Consider the following 7,463-nt stretch of genomic DNA (forward strand, 5'->3'; position numbering starts at 1 on the left):
TTCTATTCCTTTTATAAATTTTAGGGAGACACTCTAGTGATTCTCCACCATACCTTTGTATGTCACTCAATTACTTTGCACACTCAATTATTTGTAAGTTTTTTGCATATGTTTTGCTGTGTCAAAGTTACTTCTTTTTTCTCTGTTTGTAGCTCCTCAAATGCACGAATGTTTGTGGAAATGAGCGCAAGGGAACTTCTTGTTTATCACCTATGTATTTCATTTACATGTGTACGTTATGAAGCCATTCTACAAGAGATGAATACTAAAATTATATTTTAGAAGTTAGAAATTAACCTCAATGTGTGAGGCACAAATCACACACATGCGAATGGTGTGCTATCTATTGGCATGTGTCAATTAGTGTGAGCACTCCTGATCTCACGGTTCAACAATCAAGGTTTGACAAACCCCCATCCCATCCCCCCTTGGACATATTAGAGCTTGAGCACATCATTGCAAGCTCCTTGTTGACCACACATAGTGCAGATGTTGCCTCTGTGTAACTAAGGCCCAACCAAGCATCACTAGTTTCCTTATAGCAAGAGGCTAGAGCCTTACTAGTTTAATTTTTTTTTAAATGCTAACTTATTATTATACCCTTATAATGGAAAACACATACATAAAATCATTAGAGGGGAAACCCCCCCCCTACCAAAAGAAAAAAATAAAGCTTGTGTGTCAGCTTCTCCCACCGTCTACAACGATGTTGTACCTCTCCCTACACACCTCTCCAACAACCCTAGAACACACGTTTATCCCTACCCCCTACACCTTCACTCTACCGAGCGCATGAGAGAGAGAGAGAGAGAGAGAGAGAGAGAGAGAGAGAGAGGCATGGGCATATCTACATTTCCCCTACATCCATGCCCTCTATCTCTTCCTCACAACACTTTTCCCAACGGCTTCTAGATGACAATCTCCTCTCGAACTCTCTCGGGTCTTGACTAGCAGTGGCCTTCACAAGTGGATAACCAAGAATAGAAAATGTGGCTACAGTATGAGTAAGATAGATATTATCATCCTCGGAGGTCAAATATCACCTATGGAACCAAAGATTCGTATGATGTACTATGTGTGGGGATGATTAGTGATTCTCAATTTTCTAGGATTGTGGTGATGAGAGAAGCAATGGGGAGCCCACACTGTGGTCAGGAGAGGAAGGTATGTAGATCTAAGTCATGGTTAAAAATATGAGGAAAGCAAGTTCAAATATGGGCAAAAGCTAAGTACTCTAGTAGTGTGTATTACTCAAAATCTCAAACTTGGAATGAGCATAATGTTCATAGTCAATCTGACTCTTCTCCATTTCCTAAGAAGGGTCTTCCATTGAAGGGAGTGGGAGCTAAGATAAAATGGCTACGAAAGTGCATATCATTGACAAGGGGATATACTCAAGCATATAAGGGTGAGTACGGTTTCCTCTTTCAATGAAGAATATAGCTTTGTAGTTGGGGACAATATGTGCAGTGTAATGTATGAAGCATGACCCATCGGATTCCTCCCAAGCCATAATACATTGGTGTTGTAGAAAATCTTCGTTCACTTGGGAGTCTATTGAGGCATCATATAGCAATTGTAATGTATCCCATGTCCCAAACCACTTCTTTATGTCTTGCATCCAGCCCGTGCTCAAGATCTTGCTTTAATGCATCTTTTGAACTTTTTTCTTGATTCCCATGAAATTTTAAGAAGTCAATGTGAGGGGTTTTGACACATCTTTATCATGTATTTCACAACCCTTTCCATGTGCATAACCTCAAATGGAAGAGATTTTGACTCAAGAAGTCAAAACATGTAAGGTGTTTGTGTCTTAACTTGGAAAAAGTTTGTAAAAAAATGCTTTTGGAAATTTTCAAACTTTTTCCAAGTGAACTTTGAGATGCTCCCACCCTTCATTTCAATCCAAAAAGAAGAACCAGTGTCACCAATGTGTCAAAAAGGTACTTCTTGAGAAAGTGATATTTGACATCCCTGCATTACAGATGTTCTCAAATACATAGTACACTATCTTCCCAGCTTCCAAATGACACATAGCACATTCATGCCACCTGTGATCGGTTGGAACCTCAAAGCCAAGGTACTTAAATCTCTCAACAACTTCTAGATTGGTAATGTCCTTGGATACTTTTATGTCCTCTTAACCAAGCAGTATCCTAGAATTATTACAAGGGATGCCAATGAGGTCTTAGAGTGATATCCACAACGATAGCTTATGAGTTGAAAAAAACTTGGAATTTTTTTGGCTATGGATTCCAGATCTAGAATTGTCTTTCATAAGCACTTTCCAACCTAAATTGTGCCAAAAAAATATGTGTTGTTTTTACACATTTTTAATAAAATTGACCATAGACCATCCTAAAACACCTCTTAGTAAGTTCTAGGGTGATACATGATTATCCTTCGTCATTATGAAGGTTTTAAAATGCTACTAGTGCATAAATACTCTATGTATTTGAAGTTATAGCCTATTTATGAAAATCATGCCATGCATATATATGGATAAATTTTACGCTTTGATCAATTTTTTGAAAATGAATATGCAGTAGAAAGAGAAAGTTTGATTGTGCATATAGATTCATCACTGTGTATTACATCTTTCTTGACTTTTGGGGTACTTTAATATCCCCAATAGCTAACAATACGAAGTCGATAATAAAAAACCATTTTACAAAATCATATTCATTTTGAGTTAAAAATGTATTATGTCCAATATTGCTCAATTCCTTTGGTGAACATGGTCAATTTGTAGCTTAGGTCCAAATCCCCTAAGCATACAATACTAATCTGGCTATAAGTACATACGTTTTGAAAATATTGAGATAGCCACAATGTGAAAGCTAGTTTTTTCGTACGTGTAGTTTTTGGGCTCTATAATTATGTCTAGAATTGACATAAGAAAACATGTTTGGATGTTTTTTATCTGTGGATGTGAGTATGAAGGTGATTACCATATAGGTGTTGTAGAATGGGGTGTTAATATCAAGCTCATGTAAGGACGCTTGAAACTTCACACATATACAAAGGGTATTGAATTTTTTCTAACCCCTGAAAGGACATTTTTATGTCACGTTACGTTACCAAACTAGTGTTAAGTGTCTCATTGTTGTACACAATTTTCACAAGCATAACCTTTGTTTTAAATTCATTCACAATCAACCTACTATGCAAGCAAAAGTTCTCAAGGACAACCATTATCTTTTGTGCATCCTTTAAAGTGTGTGATAGAAGCACTCCATCATCCATATACAACAAAAGTATGATTATCACATTGTAAATTGTAACCTCTTCAATGCCTTCTTGTTATATAAAGGCAAGGATCATTTGTTCCAATTGATCAATGCATAGACCAAAGAGAGTTGGTGACAATGTACATCCTTGTTTTATCCAAATAGTACTTGCAAAAAAGTTTAAAATTCTTCTTCCCATGGGCAATTGACTTATCACCTTCTCATAGATCCGAGAAACCGCAAGCATAAACTCACTTGGCACTTGGAATTCTTACATCCTTCTCCACAAATTGTTACGTGGAATCATATCAAACACTTTTTTGATGTCCGCAAAGCAACAATAAAAATCGCTTGCCTTTCAACGAATTTCCTCCATGAGAACACAAAGAGTGACAAAATGGTCAATGGTGCTATGATGTTGACAAAATTGTGCTTGTCCTTTTGCATGCTTGCCATTATTTTCAGCCCAATCACTCAATTTTGTCTCCATTATACACACAAAAAACTTTTCCATAAGAGACCTAACCATTATAGTCTAGTAGTTATTTATAATCTTTCCATCTCCTCCCAATTAGTGCTCCAATCATACGGTATACCATGTTGAAGTGCAAGATTGAACATCTCACACATCCAATGAATCTCCCGTCCATTTAATAGTTCTTAGCTTGATACCTTGCAAATCTCCCACTTTGCGAGTACGCTAACTTTTTAAGCTCGTCCTACACATATTTAACACTGAAAAAAGAGGATATACATGAAAGGGGAACTTAAAATGACATATTTTCAGCATTTGATTTCTCATATAGCTGATTACAATGTGTATACATGTCCATAAAACTCAAGCTACCAAAACTCCTAACCCCTTGCGCGCGCGCGCGAGAGAGAGAGAGAGAGAGAGAGAGAGAGAGAGAGAGAGAGAGCATCTCATGAGATTTGCACAAACATGTATTTTTTTAGTATGGGGACACTCATATTAGTCCTCATTAAATGACTCCTCTTAATTTCAAATACTACCCCCCCCCACCCCCATGAATATATCACACATTTCTTCAATGAAGATCCAACAGTGGAATTGACGGCAGAAAAATAAGACACATTTCTCGAGATGTTCAATATCCATCCAATGGATCCAAGTTTACTTTTTATGACTGAATTTACTTTTTCCTACGTCGGTTTACTTTATATATGATTGAAATAGATATGGGATAAAGAAAACCCACTCGGAGGCATGCTTAAGGCATTGGGCTCTCAAAGTGATGTTTGTGGGTTTTAAACTCAGATACAAGGGGGAGAGGTCCAGATCAATGACTATCCGTTTTGTTGATCCCACCTTTGGCTTCATTAAAGACTCGGTGTGATATAGTGTTCTGAACACCCCCCCCCCCTGTCACTAATTGGCACCTCCTTTTGGGAGGTGTGATCAACGGCTCACGATCACTAGTTGATCGTGACTGTTGGATTTCCTTGGGAATGTAAAATATTCCCACGTTTTCCAATTCGGGGCTTGAACCCATTCCCCCTCTCCTCGTTGGGATTGACTCTAATAGCTAAGCTATCGCATACTCATTGAAAGGGTGTGTGTGTGTGTGTGTGTGTGTGTGTGTGTGTGTGTGTGTGTGTGTGTGTGTGTGTGTGTATTAAGTTTATAGATCACGTCGTCATGGATAAGTCCACACCTAGTTCAAACCAAATTTCGGGTGGTGTACATACCCTCCCAAGTTCACATCAAGTTCACACCGAGTTACCACATTTGGTGTGATGCACATACCTCCCGAGTTCACACCTAGTTCAAAAAGAAATTGGATGGCCTGCACTTGCCTTGTGATGTCTAATGTGGGTCATTGATCCCACCTCCCTAGGGGCATGTCAATTAGTTACGAGGTTCCTCTTTTTGGCCTATAGAATGTCATAGGGGAAGGTTGAGAAAATGTGCATCTTTTGAGCCATTGATACAGAGGTTGTGGATGTGGGTTTTATAAAGATTATTTCTTTCTTTTATAATGTAAGTGAGTCTTTTCATCATTGTTACTTGGTCCCTTAATTTCTTCACAACTAAGAATTTTTTTTCAACCTTTGGCTTTAATATGCAAACGTCACCTTGTTATTTTTTTTATCTTTGTTTAATTTGTAAATGGGTCCCTTCATTTAAGATTTACAATTTAAAAGTTGTAACTTATCCTTAAATGAAAGAATTTCTTCACATTAAGAATGAAAGTATTGTAATTTGTAAAAATAATAAATTTCATTACAAAAAATTTGTAATTTTTTTCACAAGAATTGTGAATTGTCCTTAAATAAAACAATTTGTTCACAAATAAGAAATTTTTTTCAACTTCTAGTTTTAATATGAAAATTTCACCTTGTTACTTTAGTGTAACATATGCGTATCATTATTAGAGATTAAGTCTATACATTCTCAATATTGATAAAAATACATTCCAAAGGAAAAATTCATATATACATGTCATATGTAACACTTGATCAAGAGAATGTTGCAAGAAGAAAAATTCCATTAAGGATGTGGGAGTTTCTTGCTTGCTTGATGACAACCACCCTCGTGGCATCCAAGAAGGTGCTTGGCTCACCTAAAAGTCTGATCTGCGGGTTGGTGATGTAGGGATTGTGTGGTTTATGTCCTTCATTCGATTTTGAGCCTCTTGAGGCAGTTGCTCGGGTCTAACTGGGTGCTCGTGGTGGCAGCAATATGGTGGCATCCCGAGCTGTTGGTGATGGGGATTACAGGCCCCGCTATCATGATGTGCATGTGCACAATGAGAAATAAAAACATTCACCTCACTTTTAACACCTTTTGATGCATGGAAATAAAAGCAATCATGTACATATTGTGATATATGCTCACGCGACTACTATGATCGCTATCATGTACATAACTATTCGGGGAGTCGTGGCCCTGGATGTGGTGCTATTGCATGTTTTCCCACTTTCTAAGATGCCTAATTTGATTTTATGATGTACATATTCCAAGTTTCTCATGGTGGCATACTCGTCTTACCTACAAAGATTGAAGTAGACAAAAACTATCAAAAATAACAGGTAACGAGCGTGCGTAGAATTGCGATGCATATCTATGATTTTTACGCTCATACAAGTGATCTCACAAATTTAGGGATTTTTATGTCTCCGTTTGGGAATTTTCACATCATATATGGCCTTTTTTGGGTCAAAATGAGCTGAAAATGACCTGTTTTGGTCCAAAGTGGAAAAATGGCCCAAAAATTGACACATCATCTGAAAATGCCATGAGGAAGAGAGATAATGATTCTTTTTAGTGGAAAAACCTTCAATTTTCCACTACTATGGTTTTGCTTTCATGGTTGCTCAATCTATGTGTAGCGTACTCTCGCCTCTTTGCAATCTTGTATCTGAGCTTGTGAGGGAGTGAATTAGGGTTTTACCTTATCAAAATAGTGTGTGTGCTTCAATTAGAAGCTTTTAAATATTGGAAAAAAATAAAAAATGATCACCATGAAGGTGGAAGCTCGTGTATTCCTTTCAAATGTATGATGTTACGACTATGTAATTGGGGGCGAGGTTACATGATTCCATGAAAGAGGTTTGGGTTTTGATTGAGATTTGTGCTTGTATGAGCATTGAGGTTTCATGGCTGAAAAGTTAAATTTCTTTTATTGATATTTTTAAGTAAAATTGAATGTGAATTGGTGATCCTTTTATCATAATCTCGACTCGAAATCAAGCAGATTCCAAGCACGATAGCAAAGAGGGTCTGTGACTTTTCTGTCACGGACACTCTTAGAGTTTAAACTACCTTTAGGAAGAGGGTTGGATATTCTCCATAAACACTTTTTCATAAAGTGTTTGTGATTCTCATCACAAACTCTCACAGACATAGGTTCTGCACCTTCCCAGCTAGAGCACACACAACTTAGACATTTTTGGTGGGTTTTTGTGAATTGATCTACACACTTTGTTAGAAATGGATGAGAATCCAAAGACACATGGGATGCCCTTTGATCCTACAGTCATGCACATGTTTCAAGCATTTTCCATGTATATATAGCAACAACACGCAACAGAAAGAAGCCAGATTTCAGCCACCAAAGCACTACAATCCATTGTGAAGAGAATTGACTAGTTTGATGGCAAGGACATCACAAAGTATCTACAAGATTATATGAAAGAAATGGAGTTGAACTGAGTCTGCAAAGAAGACATGGTCCAAAGTTTTGAGTTGGTTTGTGTCCCAAAGATTAG

Source organism: Adiantum capillus-veneris, chromosome 25 (assembly GCF_014529385.1).
Source record: "Adiantum capillus-veneris isolate H3 chromosome 25, ASM1452938v2, whole genome shotgun sequence".
In the NCBI taxonomy this organism is placed as follows: Eukaryota; Viridiplantae; Streptophyta; class Polypodiopsida; order Polypodiales; family Pteridaceae; genus Adiantum; species Adiantum capillus-veneris.